Source organism: Crinia signifera, chromosome 4 (genome assembly GCF_055691185.1).
Source record: "Crinia signifera chromosome 4, ASM5569118v1, whole genome shotgun sequence".
NCBI lineage: Eukaryota > Metazoa > Chordata > Amphibia > Anura > Myobatrachidae > Crinia > Crinia signifera.
The window spans coordinates 125,803,692-125,831,646 of record NC_139220.1 but is presented as its reverse complement, the minus strand read 5'-3'; the positions used below and the strand labels follow the sequence as shown (position 1 = coordinate 125,831,646).

Genomic DNA, 27,955 nt, shown 5'->3' with positions numbered 1-27,955 from the left:
TTAATATACATTGCTCCAATGTATTTTTGTGTTTTCTTTTGTTTTCCAAGTCTATTCCTGAACCTGAATATTGAATAGAATATTAAATAAAATTAAATATTAAAAATAAATAAAAAGAGAAGCATGAAAATATAATTTTTATTTTGTTTATGTGCATTTAAATAATACATATTTAGGTTATATTGTGTTAATGCAGAATTCAAATAAACATAATTCCATTTCCAAATGCTATTTAATACAAAATAAATATTATTTAGCTGTTAAGACAAAATTGATTAACATTACTGTTTATTGTGAAAGTAGCATTGAACAAATAAATTTAAGACTGTGACACACTAAGCACTGTTTTGTCTTCCCAAGCCACAGCTAATTGTCAGCAATGACCAATAGTATTACTGCCTATAGTATTAAGCCACAAAGGATGAACTTTTCCCCACAGCCTCAGGACCTCCGAGGAAAAGTCTACTTTGAAATGCACCCTATGGAACTTAAGGGGTAATTCAGACTCGCTTGGTGCAGTCCGAATTCGCTCCCATATCCAACATTTGGGGTTTGTGCATCCGCAAACTTTCGGAGTGAACGGCGAACACCTTTGGCGAGTTTAACACTCACCGAACATTCGCTCCAGGATGGGTGGATAGAGGGGTTGGGATCATTTGGTCTACAGCATGATGGTCGACAAGCAGTGGGTCAACACCATTAGGTCAACATGGGTCAAGGTCGACATGGGTCTTGGTCGACATGGGTTAAAGTCCACATGGGGCTAGGTCAACAGGTCATTAGGTCGACACTAGCATTATGTTGAAAGTACAAGGACAGACAGAACAGTACTCTCTGGTTTTGGGGGCACAACTTATTCAGAATTTCTTTAAATTTTTAATTTTAATTATATCTTAGATAAAGAATAAAATTAACTTACAGCACATATACAGTTTTGCGAAAATATATACTTTTTGGTTAATGTATTACTCCAATATTGCAAATATATTCCGCTATCTCCCACTGTGCTCTAATATAAAGTGCATGCACTAATATCTATTCATCCTTTGCATTTGCAAACCTGACTCTTTATTATACAGTATATGCAGTCAGAGACAAAAGTTTATAGAAAAGTGTCACTGAACACAGGGAGAGATATTCTGTTATCTCCCACTGTGCTCTAACTCACAGGGCATGCACCAATATTCTGTCTGTGACTAACCTGATTAATGATTTTACACACAGTCAAGGAAATTGAAAGTCACAAGAGGATATTTGCAATATTGGAGTAATACATTAACCAAAAAGTATATATTTTCGCAAAACTCAAAAAGTTAATTTATCTGTCAGTTGCTCCAAAACCGCCCAATATTTATAAAGAGTGGTGATTATAATATTTGTTTCATGTATTTGTATGTCACTGTATATGTGCTGTAAGTTAATTTTATTCTTTATCTAAGATATAATTAAAAGTTAAATTTTAAAGAAATTCTGAATAAGTTGTGCCCCCAAAACCAGAGAGCACTGTTCTGTCTGTCCTTGTACTGTTCTAATTTACTCTCAGGGGAGCACCTCCACCTCAATACTGTGCAGCAGCAATTTAGCTTACTATTGTTTATATTGTGGACAAACATACTATAAGTGATTACAGTTAATTACTATTGTGCCACATGACTAGTGCATCGGTATCCTCCCATTTTCCCCATTCCCTTGTTCATCATTATGTTGACAGTGTCTAGATTGACAGTCAAAAGGTGGACATGGGCTTTTTCACTGTTTTTTTACCTGAATTTCGACATAGTCGACATGGACACAGTTTGAAGAGCACCACATCCCCTCGCCTCGGGCACAGTGCCTCGCTACACTTGCCACACTATTTTATTCTCCCACCATGCCCTAGTGGATGGTAGGGCACAAAATACATCTGTCGGCACAGTTGGGGTAAAAAAAACTGTGAAAAACCCACGTCGACCTTTTGACTGTCGACCTAATGCTTGTGTCGACCTAATGACCTGTCGACCTAGACCCATGTCTAGGGCGACATTTAGCGAAGGGAAAATATATCATGTGATAGTAAGCGATCAGCCAATGATTTTTCTCCTGTGCGAATAGATGTATGTGCAATTGGATCTGCTCGCATGCTATTGAGCAGATTAGGCTGCCTGGGGACATTAGGAGGGTCAGCAGATGGCGTTTACCGAATATACGCTGCCTGGGGAACAGGTCTGAATCAGGCCCTTAATACATGGTGTAAGCCAAATAATGCGGAAGTTATGAGTTACTGTGCAGGGAAAATGCAGACTAATTGAATAGCTCTGGGCATTAAAGCTGGATCTTTTATCTGCGCTGTATATCATGCACCTAATAAGTGATCATTTATCACATCTGTAATTATGACAAGCTTTGGGCTTTATACTGTATAAAAAGACTTGTCATTTTCCCCCTATTTACATCTGCCGGGACAGATGAAGTTTTTACTTGTTTCGAAATGGTGAAATCTGAAGCCTAGTGCACACGCACCTGCCTGTGAATGCTCAGAATGGTTCTGTGGGGAAAAGCTTTAGAACTGTTTCTTCTCTGCTGTTTTTGAACTAAAAACTTTCAGGGCTTATACAGTTTATAAAATACATAGCGAAAATAACAAAAAGTCACATTCTGATTGTAAAAATCCCTTACTTGCATCCTGTTCACCCAATTACATGTAAAATTTTAAATATAAGCAGATGCTGAGAAAATTTCCTGGCATACCACTAAAATGAAGGTGTGCGCCAGTGGTGTCCTGGTGTGCACCAGTGGCACATCACCTGTCCAGGTGTACCCTCCCCCAGTGGCGGATCTGTTCTCCCCTCCCATCAATCCCCCTCACTTCTCAGCTCTGACGATTGTATGCTGGAGCCCCTCTGCCCCCTGCCGCCATTAGTTCTAGTAGTAACAAGCAGGAGGCAGGCTCGGGGATGTTTGGCGTCCGAGTCGTCCCGGGGCCACCCTGAACATCCCAGAGCTTGCCACCTATTATGATCGGCAGCTGGGGCAGCAACAGGGCGCAGGAGCTCTGGCGTACGGTGCCGTAGCAGAGATAAGGGGGAGAGGGGAGCGACAGGAGGGGTGGAGAGAAGTGGGGGTGGCCCACAACTCTGTCAGGGGGTTAAATGCCAATGGGCATCTGATGCAACAATTAAATAATGCATGGCACAATTGAATCGACTCCAATGTTTCCATGGGGCTAATGGAAGCATGGTCATACATTGAGTTGCGTAGTGTGATCAGATTTCTGCGTCAAGAGTCATTGGGAACTTGTGGAAGTGTACGGTGATAATGTCATGTCAGGGAAACCGGATTGGGCATGTGGAGCATTAAACAGTATGTTTTCAAGATCTAGTGTTGTCCATAAGTATAAATGGAATGCTGAAGCATTGATCATTTGCCTGTTTGCAGAGCATGTTTTGCACTGGACATCCTTTGAAACAAAGGGGTTTATTGTGGTTCACTCTTTCTGACAAATTCCTTCTTAGATGGACAAAACCATGTGCACTGCAGGGGGGCAGATATAAAATGTGCAGAGAGAATTGGATTTGGGTGAGTTATTTTGTTTCTGTGCAGGGAAAATACGGACTGCTTTATTTTTACACTGCAATATAGATCTCACTTTGAAGTAAAACCCCACCCAAATCTAATTCTCTCTGCACAAGTTCCATCTGCCCCGCCTGCAGTGCACATGGTTTTGTCCAAGGAGTGTATACAGTACATACAGGTAGGGCTGGTATAAGGAAGTGACTGCCAACAGCCAAACAGACAGGCTCCAGAACCGGAGTAGCCGCTAAAAGCAACACGAACAAATAGGTACAAGGACCAGACTGGATGGTATTGCCAGTAGTAGACGTACTGAAACGTAAGTACAGGTATATCGATATAAAGCTCAATAAGGGGGGGGATGTATTTAAATACATCCCCGCCTGCCCCGATGCCAGCGCATATGTACTAACATATGCGGCTGGCATCGTGGAGCGGTTACGGAGACCCCCCCACGATACCTGTACTGTGGTGTGGGGGTCTCTATCATCTCCCTGCCGCCTGCTTCTCCCCTTACGCCGGGGACAGCTAAGCAGGCTGTCCCCGGAACCTCCTCCCTCTCCCCTGCAGCCAGAAGGACATCTGACTGCGTCACTAGGGGGAGGAAGGGCTTACCTTCCGGGTCCAGGAGGACCTGGACTAGGGTAAGCAAGAGGGAGGAGGACAGGGGGGGTCGGTGGGTTTGCAGCGGAGGTGTCGGGTGGCAAAAAGAAGCCCATAGGCGTCTATAGGGTATCGCCACCCAAAGGTGGCGATACCCTACAATGCGGTATCGTGGCGGCGGCGTTTTAATACATAGGAAAATGCGGTAAATCGGGGGTTTTCCCGCATTTTCCCCTTAGTACATCCCACCAAAGAGCAAATACATAAAGGGCACAAATAAGACAGTAATATGTACACAAGACAAAAACAGAAGCTCGGTATGAGCAGGTACAGACAGGGCAAATAGGACTAAAGTAGAAGCTCTATTAGAGCAGGTACAGGCTGGAATATGGAGGAGAAGTATACAGCAGTATTCAGGAATATGCAGGGGTATTACAAAAGTATACAGGCACAGGCTCTCGCAACATCAAGCTCAAAGTAGTTCAAAGTATGCAAGGATTGCAGGCATGACAGGATTATTCAGAGTTTGTGTTTATGCAATGTCCCCACTCTTAGCTCCAGGGGGAGACTTAACATTCACTCTCCTCGATGGGGATATTATTAGTGCACATGGTGAGTGGCTTTTTCTATGCTGTATGTGGAGTATTAGTACATACAGTAGACCCCATGGTCTTGCTCACCTTAAATATAGTGATACTGTGTACCAACAAGGTGAAAAACTATTTGCAACACCAAAACAGATAAAACATTTCTGATATTAGATGGCACAATTAGTAGTAAATAATTGTTATTATTCATCACATTTGTAATTCATGATGACACATAGATTTAATAATGAGTGAATAGACGCTGTGCTAAGAAAAATGCAGGTGTGACAAAGAAAACACTGGCAGTGTCCATGAAGAATCTAGGCATGCCTTAGCATTATATGGGACAACAGTGTGTGATGTCAGCTCCAGGCCGGATGTGCCTTTTCCATTGCTGCGCTGGGTAAGTCCAAGACTAAGAGGCGTCTGTGATGACTTGTGCCCAGGGTAAAAATTATTTGATGGTGAGACGATTGGTTTTGGACATATTTGCAAGGCTGCAAAAGGATGTGTAGCTGTACTCATTCATTCACCCACGGATCACATTAATCACAAGGTGGACTTTCACTCTAGTGGAGTGGCATCTTAACTGAACGCAGGTCTAAATTGGGCCCTATGTGTCAGCATCTGTCTGCGTCTCTGTGTCAGCATTTGTGTGTGCCAGCATCTGTTTGTGTATCAGCTTCACCATCCCAGTCTGCCGCACGGCTCTTGTTGTCTTAAGGACACAACCTTTGTAAATTGACCACGCCTACTTATCTTTACCCCCACTTTAAAATTCCTGCTTTGACCACTGCATACAGAACCAGCTTCATACATACAGTACTTTCAGATAAATTAGTTATTCCCAAAATGAGAAACACCCAGCGTTATACCTGCAGTACAGTCTGCTGAGTAAAAGGCACTCTGCCTGATCAAGATGCATTATTTTGCATGTCTTTTTTTTAAATCAATGATTACAATAGAAATAAAGAAAAAATATATTATTAAAAAGCTATAAAGAGAGTAGAAGATATATCTTAATTAAAATGTATACTTCAGGAAAGAGGGTTTTTGTACAAAATTACAGACATTTCTCCATTAGCCCAATGCTGAAGCAGGACTCCAACTAGTTTATGTGTAGTACAGTAAGGGCCTGATTCGGAAATGGAGGCAATGCTGCTGGAGCTGTGATCTTGTACGCAGCAGCTGTGCGAAAAATATGAAAATGTCAAAGCCATTGGGATTTGTATGAAGATTCCAATTGGAGTCATCTTAAATTCACTGCTTGTGTTTGAAGCCACAACCCTCAGTCACAAATCAGCCAACTGCTATTAATAAGGAGTCCTGTGGTCACACATGTCAAGTAAGACACTGGAGCCACATCTACTTCATACAGGAACACAGTTGTAAGCTGTGACATGCCCCCATAGTGACCGCAACATGTCTACATTCAGCTCTGGCAGGGGTGCCTTAGATCAGGACCGTATCACATTATTTATGGTCAAAGTGATAGGCACACTAGCACTAGAAGCTGCCAATCATTTGGACAATCAGCAGCACAGCTGTACACCACCACATAACTGAAACTAACGATGACAGGTAGGCACAATTGACCTAACTTAACCTTTTTTCAAGGGAATTTGTAAAAATGAGTGAAAATTGGCATGCAAACATTTGTATTCATCATAATGATCTCTAATGTTTACCTTATATAGGAAATTGAATATTTTTTTAAACAATTTCTTTTATTTCAATGTATATAACAAATGTGAGCGACGCTGGCAATTTCAGCAGACATTTTGTGCATCTCTCACAGAGGTGTTGGCACTCAGAGACTTAATCTGCTAATAGAAACAGCTGTTTTCACTGTACATTAGATAAGGCTTTTGCCATTTATTAAAGACCAGTAAGCCTGCTCAAAGCTAATGCTTAGAAAGCTAATAGATGTAGTTTCACTCGTTGCCAACAGATGGCAGTGTAAGCCCGCTCAAAGCGGGTCAAACGAACACTAGATGTATACACTACATATATACTATATATATATATATATATATAGTGGTGGTGTTTCAAATAAATGAAGACTGGAGGCGGCACTCTCAGAAAACCACAAACTTGTATTCAAAGCATTAAAAACATAATGCAAAACATGAAAAAAATCACAGCAAAAGTGGTGTCAGCATTGGCATGTCGACAGTTTCGAGGCCTTACGCCCCTTCCTCAGGACTGCTGACTGTGCAACATAACAAAACTTAGTTTTGTTGCTACGTTTTGTTATGTTGCACAGTCAGCAGTCCTGAGGAAGGGGCGTAAGGCCTCGAAACTGTCGACATGCCAATGCTGACACCACTTTTGCTGTGATTTTTTTCATGTTTTGCATTATGTTTTTAATGCTTTGAATACAAGTTTGTGGTTTTCTGAGAGTGCCGCCTCCAGTCTTCATTTATTTGAAACACCACCACTATATCTATTTTGTGGAAGGCACCTCCCTGTTGCTAATTATTGTACCAAGTGCCGGTCGTCACCCACCGATATATATATATATATATATATATATATATATATATATATATATATATATATATATATATATATATATATATATATATAGTTGATTATCGCTGGAAATGGATATCCTCAGTTATTACCATCGCCAGTTACTGTATATGAATCATACAAGTTTGACGATAGCGATAGTGATAACTGCTATACTATAGAAAAAAAATATTTGCTACTATAAAATAATTTTTGTTTGCATTATTAATACAGAACAATTTGTGTTCTAATGTATACTCCTTTTTTCTTTTAAACTGCTACGGAAACCCAATAATTGTAGGCATGAATATATTTTCTATCACCACATTGAGCAATGGAAATATCAGTTCATGCCTGCTTGTTAAATAACCCTGAATGGAAAATGTCAGTATGCTCTGTAATGTATATTATGGGAATTGACTATTAAGAGAAATCTACAGTTAGATTGTGTAAGAAAAGTAAAAATATAAATATACCACTACTGTAACTTTTTTATTTTCTTAAATAAATGAGTATGTACCTCTAGCATTCATCACAAATAATATGGGGATGAATGTCATTGGAAAACATCAATTTCATAGATCTCATTCTGTAAAGAGGTAGGTAAAACAAGCAGTGTAACATTCACCGTAAACCAGGGATGGACTGGGGCTTTACAAAACGTGACAAGGGGGCATGGCTAAAGTTTACAGGGCGTGGCTTTGTGGCATGCCTCTCTGTTTCCGTATGCCAGATTTTCTACCAGATGTCACAACAGGTTAGGGTTAGTCAAGCTTGTGAGTACCCCTACATCTTCACAAATATATACTGTATATCACTGAAATCACTAATTTCCTGTCCCCAGCCATAACTGTCATGATTAGTATCAGATTTGACATCTACCCCATGCTAGGTGCAAAGATTCTTCTGAAAAAGGTGTATGGACACCTAAGGTATAAATGTTTCCTTGGTGCACCCAGATTTTGCCCAGAAACCATCATTTTATGGACAGAGCAATCAGACTACACAAGGAGCAATGTGCCCACACTTGGATCCTCCAAATAAATAAAATAGTGTGCCGAGCGTAGCAAGGCACCGTGCCCGACGCATTGCAAGTGCAGCGAGCGATGTGAAGGGATGCGGTACACTTTAAACGGTGTCCATGTCGACTGTGTTGACATTCAGGTAAAAAACTGTGAAAAACCCTGTGTCGACCTTTTGTGTTGACCTAGACATTGTCGAACTAATGACCTGTCGAACTAATGACCTGTTGAACTAATGACCTTTTGACCTTTTCCCATGTCGACCTTTTTCCATGTCGACCTAGACCCATGGCGACCTTTTCCCATGTCGACCTAATGGTGTCAACCTAATGACTGTCGACCATCATGCTGTAGAACAAATGATCCCAACCCTGCAGGATATAGTAACTGCAGGATATAGTAAGACTAAGTTATCCCTTTGTGTGCCAACATTTCTGTGAGATATGTGCAAACTATTCACCAAGAATGCCAGCGTCGCTCACATTTGTTATATAAATTCAAATAAAAAATGTGTAAAAAAAAAGATTATATTTCCTACAGATGAAGCCACGGATATTGTTAGCGCCGGCGTGCCGAGATGTCCTGAGATGTTGATCTGATCATTGCTGCAATTGGGGCACGCAAATGTCTCACACGCACGTGCGCCTTATTCATGCCGTGATGCGCCATTCACCGGGAGCCGCAAAGATGACCCTGGCTCCATCTGTATATAAGGCACACATTACAGGTCAATAGGATAAATAGGACAATTTTCACACCTATTTTGACAAATTCACTTGGCACTCAAAGGGTTAAAACTGTATTCTTAGTATCTTATTGGTTGGCTTGTCTTAAGTTTGTGTCTAGTTTAAGTGATTTATATTTCTCAAGTTGGTATTATGACCCCAGCAATTCCATTCACATACAGTAGTGCCTGCTAGCACTAGATTCCTGTAAAGTGCATAAAAAGACAAATAGTAACACCATCTTCTCCTGGTTGTCATTCTCTCGTCAATGATAATGTATCTTCAGATGAGCTAGCCAGAGGCACACATTCTTTCACTGCTTCCACCAGCTACTACTTTTTGTTTAGCACTTACATTTCTAAAAGGCACAATTATTTTGTTTGTTAATTAAGTGGGGGCAGAGCTGGTCTTAACCTGGCCTTGGTTCTACCAGACCTGAAGAAGAATAGGCAAGTGGTGCTATTTACATCCCTTTATACTCCTTTCCTTCTCCCCAACCCAATCAGAGGTGGATTTAAACCTCATGGGGCCCTAAGTAAGACACCAATTTGGAGGCCTCCTTCCTCAAACAATTAGACCCAGTTAGTGTATTCTAAATCCCCCTAAAAAAGTTACATAGTATTGTGGGGAAGGAATATGAGCACACAATGGCACCTAATTCAAATTAAGCCTCACAAAAGTACCCCTCACACTACACTGTATAGTAGTGTTTTTTTTATTCACATTATCCCACACATAAGTACCGTTTATTCACATTATGCAACACACTAGAGCCTGTTACTAACATTACGCTACAAAGTAGTACCCCTTATACTATGCCACACAGTAGTGGCCATTACGCGCTGAATTACTCCAGTGAAAGTATCCTCTGTTTAAAGATGGGGATATTCAATCTTACACACATTATGCTACACAATAGTGCTTCATTTGCAATACACTCCCTGCATTCCAGGTGGTAGCTAATGTTCTTCAAGGAGATTGTTGTCATATAGTTTCAAAAGTAACTCCTGACACTTTGCTGGGAGAGGTGACACCCCCCTCCCCCCCCCTCCCTCACACTCACACACACACACAATGACTCAGTTTCCCTTCTATCACACCGGCGGCTGGCCTTGTCCAGTGCACATCTCACTATAGTGAAGAAACTTAAAATAAACTACAGTTCCCAGCAACCCCTGCTCCCAGGAGCTCCCAGGAGTGCTGGACCCAGGTGCCAGTAAAGTGGCTCCTATCCAGATTAAGCCCTATCGTGGGGTTCCCGGAGACTCACTGGGCCCTAAGCATCCGCTTTGGCTGCATATCAGATAAAATCCACTACTAAACCCATTCCATGTTTCAGAATAAACAAATACAAAAATGGTTTCCCCTATTCTCACTTCCAATTATGGAGTTGAGGCCAGTGTCTATGGTACCAAATCAGCTTTACTATAGCATTTGTCAAGTACATTCTATAAAAGTATCTGTAGAAGCTGATAAAGTGAAGAGAAATAAAGTACAGTGCTGACCAATCTGCTCCTATCATTTTTCAAATACATCCTGTTACATGACAGTTAGGAGCTCATTGGCTGGTACTTTAGCTCTGTCCACTTTGTCACTCGCCAAGGCTTTATAAATCTCCTGAATGTTAATATACTCCTGGCATGTTCTTAATGTGCTGTGGAAAAGAGACTGACATCATGTTTTTCCAGCCTAACTTCTTAAGTTTCATGCTAATATGAATAAATTGTTTCCAACATTTCTCCAAGAGAAAACTTTAGTGGTGGCTTAATCCCAAATGGCTGCGTGCAGTGTCACCACATAGCCAAAGGGACCAAAGCTAGTAATGACACCTTTCATATGGTCAGTGCATCATTATGTAAAATCTAAGGAATAGAGGTAAAAGTTACATTTACTCACTACAATGTGTTAAGCTGATCTCTAAACCACAAATGTACATGTAAGGTAAAATAAAAGCATCTACCCGCAGACATACAAATGCTTTGGTTAAACAAAAATGCAGACACTGCACATAAAAAGCAGTCACTCAATTATTTAAAGTGATAACATGGAGAGTGATAAACAACCAACCAATCAGCTCCTTCCTGACATTTTTCAAACACAGTCTGCGACATAGCAGGTGGGAGCTGATTGGCTGGCTGTTTTTCACCACAAGCCTAGGGCATCTGGCCCTATCCCCTTAGCAACAAGTTATGTGATGCGCATATGTTTTTTGTTTTGTTTTTTGTATTTTGCCTACTCTTGAATGTTACTTCATTTTCATGGTGAACCCTTCAAGAAACTACTTTTAATGGGTGAAAATAAATGTCAACAAATACTATAATAAATACATACAGTATATCAAAATCACATCCACTTTCTATATGAATATTTAGTAAACGCTGCTGGCCAGTGTGTTTGCTCGATTAAACTATTCCTGTATCATTGAAGTGCAATAAAGACATAATGCAAATTTTGTTAAATGTTTCTCTCCAAGATTCACATTTTTTAGATGTTAGGGTAACTACAGTTCAATGGATATGTATTCAAGAAAGAACAACTCGTGAATTAAATAAATTATATATACCACACTATTCAATTGTCTTTTGTAATAGCAATTTGTTTTGTAATTAGTTCATTTGTTTTGTAATTAATTTCCTTGTACTTAATAACCCCAAGACTTTTTTATAAGGTCATCTTTATATATGAATCCCTATCACCTCTTCAGATGGATGCCGGATGATGCTCCGACAGGCGGGATTTCAATGGTCATTAGTCCGACATTGGAATCCTGACTGTTAAATGCCCAACAGTCGGCATCCTGACTGACAGGGACTATTCTCCGTCGTGGGGACAATAGAAACTGTGGCGAGTATATACAGACTCAGTCGCACACAATATACAAGGAGTGCATTCTTCATTGCAACTGGATACATGTTTAGAAAAAAAAGATGACTGACATTGCTAGAGTTTCTGTACATATACAGTAACATATCCCAAGTATACACATACATACATACATACATACATACATACATATATATATATATATATATATATATATACATATACACACACACACACACACACATATATATATATATATATATATGACACTTATAGACATAATTGTCACATGCAACAAATATAGTCACAGACCTACAGTCACACATATATACACATACATATAGGGGATATTCATATAAATTCGGTCGGACCGAAGTTATGCGTTTGCGCATGCACAGGTGCGTTTTCTGCACATGTGCATGCGCTGGGTGCATGCACCCACTGCAAACCTTCTGTTCTACACAGAGAGCGGGGGGCTTAGAAGGGCGGGGGTGCAGGGCAGCTCTATTACCATACCAGCACTGGGCGTTCTTATGGTAATGAGGAGGTGATGCAGGTGCGGGGGCTGGCAGCTGACATCACCGGATATATCCATCCCAGCGTACACGCATTGAAAGTCACTTTTATATGCATGTACCTTCCACATCGAAAGATATGGGAGGTTGCCCGCAGCATGCTGGGCAGCCCCAGTACATATCAGCACTGGGCATTCTCATGGTAATGAGGTGGTGACGCGGGTGCGCGGGGGCAGGCAGCTGACATCACCGGATATATCCGTCCCAGCGTACAGGCATTGAAAGTCACTTTTATATGTGTGTACCTTCCACATCGAAAGATGTGGGTGCTTACCCTCAGCTTGTGAAAGGATGTTTATGCTAAACATCCATTTGCAGCCTGTGCCGGCGAACCCGCGCTGGGAGGGTTGGTGGATGGATGGACGGATGTTCGCAGGGTGAGGTTTGGTGGAATCGCAAGGCTGCGAATTCGCAGCCTTGTGAATCAACCAGAATGCCCCCCATAGGCTCTTATTCAGATCTGATCACAGTACAAATTTGTTCTAAAAAAATGGGCACAACCATGTGCACTGCAGGTGGGGCAGATATAACATGTATAGACAGAGTTAGATTTGTGTGAGTTATTTTGTTTCTGTGCAAGGTAAATACTGGCTGCATTATTTTTACACTGCAATTTAGAGTTCAGTTTCAACACACCCCACCCAAATTTAACTCTCTCTGCAAACGTTACATCTGCCCCACCTGCATTGCACATGGTTTTGCCGATTTTGAGAACAAATTTGGGTACTTGTGTATTATAGCGGCGCCCCCCATGTTGGTCGTACGATGTTTTTTCACAGGTATCCGTGTCCCCTTGTGGGGCTCGCTGCACTCGACACGCTTCGGGCTCGGTGGCTTGCTGCGCTCGCCACACTTTATATTCTCAACTCCACGCCGACGTGGATAGTGGGGGTATGAAAAGGTCGTAGGACGCGTACCGCCGCCCCACGCGGGCTCGCTACGCTCGCCACGCTTCGGGTTCACGTTTATAGTGGGGGGGTGGCGTGGGGGTGCATTTAACATTGTAAGCACCCATTTGGTATGCGATGCGATGGGCGCCGCTATAATACACAAGTACCCAAATTTGTACTGTGATCAGATCTGAATAAGGGCCTTAGTCACATACTTATACATGTACATACTGTACAGACATACATACAGTACAAACAGGCAGACAGTGCCCCATTTACCGTATAGGCATAGTTATTTTCTTATAAAGCCATATGTTTCTGTTTTTGGTCTTTTTTTCTTCTAAATTCTCATCTGGTATAATTTCCTTTTGTATTTTTTATATTTTTTTCATAAATTCTATTAGATCAAAATATAATATGTGATTTGTTGTGTTGTCTCTTGTGGTACAAAAGAGTTGCAATAAATTAGGCCACATCTGCTATGTGTTTGTCCCATGAAATCTTGTGTTTCTAATAACACAAGATGTCCCTCTATGCATCTACTAAAGGAAAGAACATTTTAGTACAAAAGTCATGATATTACTTGGCCTTATTTCATTAAATAAATGTTTAAATACTATTGTATGTAACTGATGACTGGTGTACATATTGCGCATTGGGCCTAAATCAGCATTGATCGTTAATTAACAATTTGCAAATGAAGTGATTATTAAATGACTGCCCATATGCAGTATTCACCTTGCGCATGCATATGGTCATTTAGTGAAAAAATATCTGTATGCAGAATAACAACAGTTTGACAGGAATCTGGCCTTTAGGGGCAGGAACATGGTGTTTTCTGGGTGTGTTTGTGAAAACACATTCATACCCAGGCATTTTTTGGGTGGGTCTCTGATGTCAGCAATGACCACTTCCAGCCGGATTCTTGAGCAGATTAGTGAAAGCCCTAGACTGGAGCAGATGGAAACAACATTTGATGGTTTGGTGCTGCGTACTTTACATAATCATTTTTAAATAGAATATTAGGGGAACTTAAAAATATCTGGCTGATATATTACAAGTAATATTTATAACCTGAAGTTATAATGTTATTTTAACTACTAAAAGAAGGAAATGTACCAAACTTTGGGGAGAGACAAAGATTACAATGATAAAGTACCAGCCAACCAGCTGCTGTCATTTTTCAAGCACAGCCTGTGCCATGGCAATTATGAGCTGATTGGCTTCCCCTTATTTTTCTCTCCATGGCCCAGATGTATTAAGCTTGAAAAGTAATACATTGGAGAGAGATAAACCACCAGCCATTCAGCTCCCAACTGCCATGTCACACACTATGTTTGAAAAATGACAGATATGAGCTGATTGGTTAGTGGTCACTCTCCTTTTTATCACTATTCAAGGCTTAGTACATCTTGCCCCGTGGTTTAGTACATAGACCTATCTCTCTATTTCACCACTTTATCTCTCTCCTAGGTTTGACACATTGCCCCCTGATTCATTATACTGTACATGTTATCTACTATATATGACTTTATGTAATTTTTATGTGTATAGATAAATGATTACCTAAAGTAGAAACAAAGCATTTCCAGTATACTGTAATAAAAAGGTTAGTCACATTCTAAAGTAATTGTATACCAGCACCTGCCCCCATTGTGCAGTTAACAAGAAGAAAGGTAATATTTTCACTGACAGAGGTAATATACAAGGATGTATTATTGTGTGATAGCTTTTAAATCATGTTCGTTAAGCCTGAAAAATGTCTCTTTATTAAGCTTCAGGCCAACCTGGAGTCAGCTCTGGACACATACTGTACAGTAAACTATGACTCTTACTTTTACCTCAAGGCTAGCTTCAGACATCTGAGCCCAGTGAGGGTTTAACTTTTATATGAATAACATACATATAATCTGTATGGTAGTTTGCATGATTTCACTTGAAAGGAATAAATCTTCTATCTACCTACAGACATGGAACCTATATTTTAACTAGTTATTAAATTGACCTATGGGGTCTCCAAGTCCCAGCATGCAGGGGGAGGCTTGATAGGACTCATAGTTCCACAGTAATACACAATAGTTATTTCTATTTTTACACATTTATCAGCCCGATGCCCACCGCCCAAGGAGCATCGGGGACAGCCCCAGGCTTCAGCATGGGCAGGTAAATTCTGGAGGGGGGACCCCTTTATTGGGGGGGGGGGGGGTCACCACTTGCCCAAGATCCCTGCCCATTCTGACCAGTCAGGAGGTAAATGTTTTGGCCGGGGGACTTGTATAAAAAGTGTACCCCTGGCTGTGGCGTAACCCTGCTGGCTGGTTGGGCCCGCTGCTGGCTCTTGAAATATGAGGGACCCCTACTCGTTTTGTCCGCTGTATTTTGGGAACCAGGACAGGCTGTTGAGCATCATAAGTTTTTAAACACATTGGAGCCTTTTCTAACACATTCCGTTGTCTCATTTGCAACAATATATTATCATTGTTATCTTAAGGTGCCTATACATGGTACATTTATTGTATACAATTTGGACTAGATAAAATGGCATCATATTGCATAGGTTTTGCAATGCAATGAGATGAGATTTAGTACAAAAAGTATGTGCAGCACATAGAAACATAGAATTTGACGGCAGATAAGAACCACTTGGTCCATCTAGTCTGCCCCTTTTTTAAACATGTTACCTCAAACAATATTTAATCCTTATTTTTTTGTAATGATATCAATATGCCTATCCCAAGCATGTTTAAATTGTACTACTGTATTTGCCTCTATCACCTCTGATGGGAGGCTATTCCACTTATCTACTACTCTTTCTGTGAAGTAATTCTTCCTCAAATTTCCCCTGAATCTTCCTCCCTCTAGTTTCAGTGCATGCCCTCGTGTTCTGCTGCTCCTCTTCCTGTGAAGAATGTCACCCACCTGTACCTTGTTAAAACCCTTGATATATTTGAAAGTTTCTATCATGTCCCCCCTTTCCCTTCTCTGCTCTAAAGTATACATATTAAGATCTTTTAGTCTTTTCTGGTACGTTTTGTGATGTAGGCCATGCACCATTTTAGTTGCCCTTCTTTGTACCGTCTCTAATGTATTTATATCCTTCTGGAGATATGGCCTCCAGAACTGAACAAAATACTCTAGGTGAGGTCGTACCAATGACCTATACAGTGGCATTATTACTTCTTTCTTTCTACTGCAGATACCTCTCCCTATGCAACCAAGCATCTGACTTGCCTTCTTCATTGCTTTGTTACATTGCCTAACTGCCTTTAAGTCCCCTGAAATAGTGACACCTAGAACCCTCTCTTTCTCAGTAGTTTCCATTATAGTGCCATTTATACTATATTTAGTCTTTGGATTTTTGCAACCCAAGTGCATGATTTTGCATTTTTTGGCATTAAACTGTAGTTGCCATGATCTTGACCATTCCTCTAATCTACCTAGATCATCAATCATTTGTTTTACCCCTCCTGGTGTGTCTATCCTGTTGCATACCTTTGTGTCATCTGCAAAAAGGCACATTTTACCCTCAATTCCATTTGCAATATCACCAATAAAGATATTAAAAAGCACTGGTCCAAGTACAGATCCATGGGGTACTCCACTTGTAACCTTTCCCTCCTTTGACTGTACTCCGTTTACTACAACTCTCTGTTTTCTGTCCTGCAACCATGCTCTTATCCATTCAACTATCTTAGAATCCAATCCCAAGCTTTCAAGTTTATTAAACAGTCTGCGATGTGGGACAGTGTCAAAAGCCTTACTAAAGTCTAGATAAGCTACATCTACAGCCCCACCTTGATCTATTACTTTAGTCACCCAGTCAAAAAAGTCAATAAGATTTGTTTGACATGATCTTCCCCCAGTAAACCCATGCTGTTTTGGATCCTGTAAATTGCTGGTTTTGAGATACTGTATTCTACAACTCTTTCTTTTAAGAGTGTTTCCATTAATTTCCCTACTACTGATGTAAGGCTCACTGGTCGATAGTTTCTTACCTCTTCTTTGCTTCCACTTTTGTGCAGTGGGACTACATTCGCTGTTTTCCAGTCCTCTGGGATTACTCCAGTAGCTAGTGACTGGTTGAATAATTCTGTTATTGGTTTTACCAGCTCCCCTTTGAGCTCTTTTAGTATCCCTGGATGTATCCCATCTGGCCCCATTGATTTATCCACTTTCAGTTTTGAGAGTTCTGTGAGGACTTTCTCCTCTGTAAATGTACTTGTTTCTCCCTCAGTTTTCTGACTATACTTGCAACTTAATTGTGGCCCCTTCCCCTCCCTTTCAGCAGTGAATACTGAGCAGAAATAGTTATTAATATTATCTGCTATTACATTGTCCCCCTCAAGAAAACTTCCACTCTCTGTCTTTAGTCTTATTATTCCACTTTTTGTTTTTCTCCTTTCACTTATATACCTAAAAAAAGTTTTCCCCCCTTTACCCACTGATTGGGCCATTTTCTCTTCAGCCTGTGCTTTTGCACATCTGATTACCTTCTTAGCCTCCTTCTGTCTAACAAGATACACCTCTTTGTCCTCATTCTTCTGCGTCTGCTTAATTTTCTTAAAGGCCAACTTTTTTGCTTTCATAATACTTGCTACTTCTTTTGCAAACCACAATGGCTTCCTTTTTCTTGTGTTTTTCCTAACTCTTTTGACACAAAGTTCTGTTGCTTTTAGAATTGCACTTTTTAATTTTTCCCACTTATCCTGCACTCCTTCCAAGTTCCTTCACTCTGCCAAAGAATCCCTTACAGCAGGGGTCTTCAACCCATGGCCCGCGGGCCACGAGTGGCCCGTGGAGCTGATCTCAGTGGCCCTCTGCCCACCGGCCAGCCATTCACAGGATTTTTTTTTTAAGTAAAAGAAAACGCTGCCGAGGGAGGCAGCGTAATGGAGTCCCCCTGGGTGCAACCTATCCGATTTTCCTTGGCTGCAGGCAGGGCAGAGGAGTGGATCCAGCGCGGCTGAGGGAGGAGGAGGCACGTCTGGTGGGAGCTGGGGAGTTGGGACCCGGCAAAGCTGCGGGAGGAGGCGACGCAGCTGGTGGGAGCAGGGGACCTGGCGCAGGAACTGCAGGAGGAGGAGGCACAGCTGGCGGAGGGGACCCGGCGAAACTGCAGGAGGAGGCATGGATGGTGACCCGGCAAAGCTGCAGGATGAGGAGGTACAGCTGGCTGGAGCAGGGGACCTGGCAAAGCTGCAGGCATTACTGGGGGCATTGTATGTGGGGCATTACTGGGGGCATTGTGTGTGGGGCATTACTGGGGGCATTGTGTTTGAGGGGCACTGCTGGGGCATTGTGTGTGAGGGGCACTGCTGGGGCATTATGTGTGAGGGGCACTGCTGGGGCATTGTGTGGGGGCACTGCTGGGGCATTGGGTGAGGGGCACTGCTGGGGCATCATATGTATAAGCAGGAGTACTGCTGGCATTATGGTCTGTGGCATAATGGGCATCAGTGTGGGGCATAATGTGCAATGGGCATAATTTTGTGTGGATTAATGTGTAATGGGCATCACGGTGTGCAGCATAATGTGTAATGGGCATTACGTGTATGACATACTGTACAACAGGTATAACGGTGTGTGGCATAATGTCTAATGGACACTATGGTGTGATGCACAATGTGTAATGGGCATTACGGATAAACAGTGTAACAGTTTATATTGATTTAAGTAGCCTTTCATTGCTTGGGCTTGATCTGTGAGGCATACTATTTCACTGTGTGTGCCTTCATGCTTATATGTCACTGTGCAGCCTTCAGTCAACTTAAGCGTGTGAGGACAAAGACCATTCCTGCGGTAACCAATGTCTGGTCATGCAGGTTGCAAAAGAGGTGTCAGGTAATTGTTTTCCTGCTAGTTCACACATAATTAGACCACGCTTCTTATAATTAGGTCACACCCCTTTTTGGGAGCGCGCCTACGGCGCATGCAATTTATTCAATATCAAATTGTATATGGGGGGCCACATATTTTACTGTTTGCACTGGATCCCAAATTGGCTGCTGATGACTATTGGGGTATGTGTGTGTGTGTGTGTGTGTGTGTGGGGGGGTTGTGCTGAGTATGGGCGGTTGTGCCAACTATCTATGAAGGACTGTGCTGATGTTATAGGGGAGCTGTGATTCTATGGAGCTGTCCGAAATACCGCAGTAGAGTTTAGTGGCCCTCGGGCTTCACTGGATTTTTTTAGGTGGCCCACGCCGTCTTAAAGGTTGAAGACCCCTGCCTTACAGAGTTTCCCATCTCTACAAAATCAGCCTTCCTAAAATCTAACACCTTTGTTTTTGTGTGCAATAAGTCAGTCTCTGTCTTTATTTTGAAGCATACTGCTTGATGGTCACTGGATCCCAGGTTTTCACCCACATTTATGTCAGATATTCTGTCACCAATTGTAAGTATTAAGTCTAATATTGCGTCCTTACGAGTGGGCTCCCTCACCAATTGCTGGAGGGATGCTCCTTGCAAGGAATTCAGCATGTCCCTACTTCTGGTGGAACTTGCAACAGGCAGCTCCCAGTTTACATCAGGTAGATTAAAGTCTCCCATGATTATCACCTCTCCTTTTAATGCCATTTTATTGATGTCCTGCAATAGGCTCTTGTCAAGTTCCTCTTCCTGACCTGGTGGTCTGTAGATCACCCCTATACGAAAAATCGCCTTCTTTCTATGGTCACCCATACTTTCTGAGCTGTGTGCGATGATATTTGTGATGGTAGTGTGCATCTCATCGCACTCAGCCATTGTACCGTGTATGGGCACCTTAACATCATGTAAAATGGGTGGTGACATCAACACTCCCTCTACTCTCAAGCCAGTATTCCCTTTCCTGCACTCAGTATGCAGTCTCTTGTGCTCTAATCTGCTGCTTGCCTTTGTCTGATATATTCATGCTTCCCAATTTGATCAAGTTCAAGCAACTGTGATTAGATTGTCAACTGTGATTAAATTACTCAAATAATCTAATGATATTAATTTTTTTATGTACCTACTCTTGTTACAGGTGTATTCACAGGTGGGCCATGGTGGTTTATAGCCACGCCTACTTATGCAGATGAGCAGGGCCTAGTGCATGTTATCAGCCACCGCTGTTTTGACAAATGCCAGCTCATTGCTGTAGCTACTGTAGGCTAGATTAAGGCTTGAGGGGGACTGGGGCATTTAAGACAGGGGGCCTGGGTAAAAGGTGGGGTATATTAAATTGCGCATAACTCCCAACATGACCTATTCCACGAGGGACAAAGAATTCACCCCCGCACTAAGCTAGTGATGTCACTGGCCCACACATTGATATTCACTGATACTCAGACCCATTCAATGACATCTGGTGTGAAATTGCCTCCTTGAGTTGTTATAAGTATTAGCAGTGTTACCAATGATAATGACAGTTCCAGGTGGCACTTTCCCTATTCCTTACTTATGGAAATTTTAATAGTGGTGCTGACCCCTGATTGGTGAAAAAAGCCAAGCTCTACTGAGACGCAGAGCACCGCCAGCTACTGTATGCACAAGGAGAGTTTGCCGTGACTGGCGCCGGAGGTGTCCAGGATTCCCTACCAATTCTCTGCCTATCTAGGCATTATTGCTATTATAACGCAGAAGTAGATGTTCCATTGATCGCACGGCAACTGGACCTATCCGTCAGCAGCAGTCAGGGTGCTCACGTCCACCCCCGGCAACCGCCGAAGTACAAAATCGGGACATTGAGGGTAATTCTGCCGGGCAGCATTTCAGACTGTGTCCCTGTTCATCAAATCTGCCCACGGCAACACACCGGACATTGCCCTGTCTCATCTATTCACCGCGCTGCTGAGGATAGACGACGTTCTGAAAGCCGGCTGCTGCTCCAGCCACACTTTGTGTGGAACACAAGTGCTACTTACAACAACACGAGCATAACAGCTCAAAATCGCAGGAGGAGACCATTCCCACAGGTGGAATTTTGGAGATTCGTACCTAATAATACTGCCTCAACATCGGGACCCGGTAAGCTCCGGGGCTGCTGCCTCCTGTATTTTCCACGTAACAGTTTTCACAAGTCCTATTATTGTTTACAACAGTGATACATCTGACTTAAATATATAGAGCACTTGGATGTGCGATCCGGAACTCATAACTGACTCTAAGCTGTATTAGACAGTTAAATTGCCCTTGGCGAAATACTGAATTACTAATACAACTATTGCCATAATTGGTGGGTTCAATACACACTATCCAATCACCATCAGTGTGTGACTAAGAGAGATTGGAGACCTGGACACCACCATTGGTTACTACTAGTGGACAATTGATATATGGGGTGCAACTTCTGCTTTATCTATGCACCAGAAATTCAATTTATACAATTATAGTATTGTCCCTATGGTATCATATTAATGTATTATTATTTTTTATGTAATTTATATATTTGTGATCACCAATTTGCAGTTGATGTAAATAAAATTAATATTTTAAATTGGTGTTGCTAGTGCGCTCTCTTAAAATATCTTGCCGATATCCAGTAAAGTACTGTATGCACACCCCAATCTGCAGACCTTCTCCCCCTACTGCCCATCAACATTAAACCAATATCAACAATGTGCTATTATTAGCTTAATAACTTTTGTGCTACAGTACGCAAACAAACTCATCATCCCAGAGCTGCCATGTTAGTAGGGGCATGGGTCATTAGGTTGACAGTGTCTAGATTGCCAGTTAGGTTGACATGGTCAAAGGTCAACACAAGCAAAAGGTTCACATGAAAATAGTAAACACATGAAACAGTCGACACACATTTTTCATATTTGTTGTTTTGACATATGATAAACATATTGTATGTCCAGAGAAGGGACAGGCAGTAGAAAGAGATGTGTACTTTTTATACTGCCTTTTCAAAACTTTGGACAGAATCTGGAAATTCTGAATCTCTGCTGGAAATCGTACATGTTTCTCCAGTGGCAGTTGGCCATGTAAGATTTCTCCTATAATTTTTGTCCATCCCCTCATTATTCGGTTACATTCCACAGTTTGAAGTATCAAGTGTCGCCTGCAGAAAGCTGGAGCACACTGTATAAGGCATAATTACATTAGTCTTATATTGTATTGATTTTTTTTTAAAAGATACCTATAGAATCTATATTATAGATGATCAAAAGTCTAAAAGATTTACAGTAAAAGTATGGAATATAAGCAGGAGAGTTAAGGCCCCCATACATCAGAACAAACTGCATACTACCTGATCAGATGCAAGTTGTAACAGCTATCGAACTAGCGATTGTACTGTATGTGCTTTAAAAGTACAGGCGATTTGCTTATGATCGCAATGAAAGCCAATGGCTCATACGTGCAGCACGTATGATCTGGGGATCGACCTCTCGACCCGCGGGACCGTGCATCGCATTGATATTCCTCCCAATGTGCACACAATAGATCAAATGACCCATCAAAATTGTGCATGTAGGCCTGAGATCATTCTAGTGTATGGCCACCTTAAAACTTAATAGGGAAAAAGAGCAGAACTTGAGAGACTGTGAGATTTTTTCTTGTTGGAAATGTATTACTGCGCTGCTAATCAATATTTGCAAGTTTGACAACTATTCATTGTACTTAATGATTCTTGAGGGGCTTGTACAGTCCATTGTGTAACAAGGAATGCAAGGCTCTTCATACAGATGCATGAAGTTATGGATTGTACCGGGGGGGGGGGGGGGAGTTGTTATGTCTGCTCCTCTGGTCAGTGGAGTATGACTTATCTTTTATCTGCAACATAAAACTAACATCAGTCTGACTCCTGTGTGGTACTGCCACTGACCTATTTCAGGGCTTTGTCCAGAAGGCACACAAAATTGACTAAAGCTTGTAAAAATGAAAATGATGTTGCCATAGCATCCAATCAGATTCTGTGGTACTTGTGTAGTTTCACGGCGCCAGCTTGTCTGAGTCCCCTTGTGGGGCTCGCTTTGCTCGCCCACGCTGCGGGCTCGGTGGCTCGCTACGCTCGCCAAGCTATTTAAAATCAACTCCATGCCAACGTGGATAGTGGGGGTATGAACTATCCACATTGGCATGGAGTTAAGTTACTTTATTTTAGATAGTTTGGCAAGCGTACCCAACCCGCCGTGGCGCCGTGAAACTACACAAGAACCGATTCTGTCTGTCATTTCTCTAATGCATCCTAGAAAAGGATAAACAGAATATGATTGGTTGCTGTGGACAAAATTCCCTCTTTTCACTTTTAGTAGCTTTAGTAAATGTACCCCATAGTGGTTAGCTTCATGTACAATTTATTGAAAGACCCACGTGCCTAGTGGGAAATCTGGCAAGGGTTGGAAGCCAGAAAGCAGGACATATTTCCAATATCTTCTGCTTTCCATGTTGGGACAACCTAGTAACACTTAATTATGCCTTTTAAACATGTGTAAACAGCAGTCTCTGTATAATTAAAGAATATAAATGTCTGATATATACTGTATGTCCATGAAGACGTTTAATGTTATAATAAACTTACTGGAGTAAGTTGTTGTTCCGATTCTGCGGCACTGGCAACAGCATGAGCTGTGTGATCAGCTTCCAACCTAGCAAATCTTTCTTCCGGAGGTTCCTCAGCACTGGCAACAGCATGAGCTGTGCGATCATGTTCCAGCCTTCTAAATCTCTGTTCTTGAGATTCCACTGTCCGAGAAGATTGTTTATTTGCCGCTAACATTTTATTCCTTGTGGAATTTTTTTTTATTCCCACAATACAGTATTCTAGCATTTTATTATTTCAACTTCATGTGTACCAGAAAAGAACAATAATATATTAAGGAAGACACTATGTGGAATAAAATATAAAACAAATGCACACTTGTAAAATTTCACGATCTTAATTTTCAAAACATTAGAACATTGGGAATCTAATTTCCAATATTCACAATGTAATCACTATCTATATGTAGTCAAGATCTAGTCAGATCGCCAGTGTTCTAACCAGAGAACTGCACAGATCACACAGATCGCCCATACACACATTGCTGCATGTCTAGCCACCGGGAAGCACAAGGGCGATTTCCCTAGTCTGCATAGCTAAGCATGAAGGCTAGCCCAAATCATCCCATTTGTACGGGGCTTAATGTTGAATAACAGATACATTTCTATTAGCTACAATATAGCAACACAGATTACAAAAAGTGGGAATTCCAAACTTCTTGAGGCGCAACCAGTCCAGATGTTGTTCAGACCGTCAACACTTCAATCAATCTCTTCGTATATATGTAGTCTCACCACGTATATTTCCAAAGGTTTAGGAAACAATTGAAAGGGGAAACCAACAATTAGGTACAGTTCGGTGTATTGATGAAAGAATTCTACCAGTGGAATGAGACAGGAGAATATAGAAAGGCGTACCCTACTCACAGTGTGAATAGCGTTGTATGTGCACGTAGCGTGTACTTTATCCTCTGATCGATTCTCTATGTTCTCCTCTTCAACTCCAAATGGTGTGCATGAAATACCAATAAAAATAAATAAAATAAGCAATGATGTGTAAATCCGTTTACTCTTTAGTGTTAATAATTATCACTCTTTGTGACAAACAACAGGAAAGAGCTTCTTATCAGCGTACCTCACTCACCCAATATACGGGGGAGGTACACCTTTAAAGGTTTCTTTCCTTTCAGATAAGACAAATTTAAGTGATAGAAGATGTGATGTCAAAAGATAGAAGGGCGTACCCCACTCACAGTAAAAATGGTGGAGTATATGCCCGTAGCAGTTTCTTTTCCTTGTGGCTTCTGAATTATTTACAAGTGATCAAGATTTCTCCATCCATGGTGTATATACAAGAAACAAGAGAAAACAGGCAATGTATAGTCTTGTCACACCTATGGTGCATATATCTCAATATTGGTGTCTCCTATTTACCAGGAGAATGACAGGAGGTATACACAGTCGTACTGAGACTCACACTTTCAGTGATTTCTTAATGTGCATAAAGGTATCTTTAAATATATTCTCCACCGTGATGCAGGTGTCCTTCACCAAGTGCAAGGAAAATTTATACCCAGTGTAAGTAGTATCTGCGAATACTAGTAATGTTGGCGTACCAGACTTACGGTTAGGTAAGTCGTTATACTCATATAGCGTTTTCTTTAACCTCGTGTTGATGGTATGGACTAGTGAATCCACATCCAGTCATATGGCCAGTATGTGAAGGTGGCAGAAAAATAGGGAAGTATCTCAATATTCTTTGTAGGGAAAAAGATCTCCACCTCCCCTATTACAAGTGTTCAGCAAAAACGGAAAAAGTTTAAAAAAATTTATTCCAACAAGAAGGTTTAAAAATCCTCCATCCCCATGATGGTAGGACACCACAAAGTCCAAAATACAATGCACAAGACCCACAGTGGTCATACAAAATTTGTATAAAAACATGAAAAACGTAAAAAAATTGAAAAAATGAATAAAACATACATACATCCAATGTAGGGTCAAAAAGAGGTGATGGCTGCTCACACTCCACACTGGCTGTCGACGCGTTTCGGTGTAAAACACCTTTTTCAAGACATGCTGGTGGAGGGTGAGAGGCCATTCTTTTATACCCTGAGCAGCCAATTACCCTGAACAGGAAGTGATGACATAGTTCCTATGTATTTAACACTTTCTAGCATTCAAAATCTGAGTATAAATACTGTATTAATATACATTGATCTTTTAAAATCAAAATCTCAAGTTTAACTTTATTTTTACAGCAGAACAAAGCCCATTATCAATTGCAGTATAAATGGTTGCCATGACAACTGTCCTTGTACTTCCGGTGCACGGGGAGAAGGATATAGCTACGGCTGGTATAATGCTAATTTCTAGAGGATTCACGCCAGACTGGAGAGCCCGCACTTTTCTCTCTCACCCGCTGTGTTCTGATCGTTTGTACTCCTAAGTGGATCTTGGAATGGCGCTGCTTCCCTGTACCTCCTAACGCTTCCGGTTGCTGGACTACGGAAGCCCAGTGGGGTCAAGGGATGGCTCGCGTCTGTGGATGACTTCCGGCTTCCGGCTGACTTGAACCGCAAGAAACACGGAAGTAAATGCCCGTCTTTGATCTTTCTAATGGAGATACTGAGGAATAGAGTCGTTGTCATGGCAACCCGTTTTCTCTGCAAAAATACATAAAATAACACATAATTAGATTAAAGCACAAGCAAACATTCAAAAATCACATATTATATCACAACATGATGATCTTCTAACATAAAAGTGCATGTTAAAACCACACTTATATATGCAGCACAAAGCTGGAGGGATTTTGTTCAAAGAAACCATTTCAGCTCAAAATCACTGTTTAAACCTCCTGGTATTAGTGTATTACAGTTGAAAATTAGGTTCATTTCCGATTTGGCTAATGGGGTGGTGTCATCTTTCTTATATTTCCCTTAGCTATTTTAAGGCCGCAGAAAGAAACTATTTCTTGTGGAGAACACCTATGCACACTTTTAAAGTGGGAGGATAAGGAATGTGCTTCGAAACCGTTCCTCATATTCCTTAAGTGTTCTCCCACTCTGGCTTTTAAGGCTCTTGTCGTTCTGCCAATATAATGTTTTTTTGCAGCTGCACTCGATCGTATACACAACATTTTTTATGTTGCATGTAATACAATCTTTAATTACCATATTGTAGCCATTAATGGTATATTCTGTGACTTTATTGGTGCCTTTACTTTTGATATTTTTGCACCCAATACAACTCCCACACCGGAAAAAAACTTTTGTGGTCATTTTAGACATAGGAGGTATGGATATAAAGTTGTTTTTCACCAGATTTGTGCGTATATTTGGGGCTTTCCGATATGTATGTTTAGGGTGTTCAGGTAACACACTCTTCAAAATCGGATCACTCTGTAGGATTTTCCAATGTTTTCTGAAAATTTTCTCTACTATTTTATGTTCTTCTGTATATGTGGTAATAAATGAGTATGCATAATTATCACCTTTTTGCTGTTTCTTTTGGGGGATACTAGGGGTAGTAGTCTTGGTTTTCAAAGTTTCAATCTCCATTTTTAAGTTGGATTCCTCATACCCGCATGCTAGAAATTTGTTTTTCATCTCAATTGCTTGCGCCGAGAATGTTGTGTCATCGGAGCAATGAGGGGGTAGAAAAAAAGTGAGAACCACCCCAAAAAAGCCCCAAAAGTCAAAATCATACAAAAAGAAAAGGGACAAAAAGGAAATCCTTAAGAATGATACAGAAATAGTGAAGGAAGCCCCTGTTAAAATGGCAACCAAAATCTTCAACTTGAGTTCACATACTCTATCTCAAGAAGAAGAGAATCTCCTACAGAAAGGTTTGAAGTACGCGCCTACCAACCATATAAATAACTTCTAACTATATATAGATTTACAGAGATTCACAAGGAAACTCACATTGAAAAAATTCTTTGAGAAAAAAGATCATTCATTAGGGGAAGAGACTAATGAGGGCACAACTACTACCTTCAAACCTAAATCTATATTTTACCCCCAACATTGTAAGGGTCCATTCCTGGAGACTTTCTCCACTCTAGTCTTCGAGGACATAAAATCTATAAAAGTAAACAAAAAATAATCTAATTTGTCCTCAAAAGAAAAAATGGCAAAGAAAGATCTAAAGAAAAAAAAAAAACATAGTGAAACCAGCAGATAAGGGGGGGTTGTTATTCTAGATACCACCAAGTAT

At 41.1% G+C, this 27,955-nt stretch overlaps 1 long non-coding RNA gene across 1 annotated transcript in view; it reads left to right on the top strand.

The window, feature by feature from the left end:
• The window catches only part of LOC146072419 (uncharacterized), a 419,935-nt gene that overhangs the window by 365,956 nt on the left and 26,024 nt on the right, over nt 1–27,955 (top strand). The window lies entirely within an intron of this gene.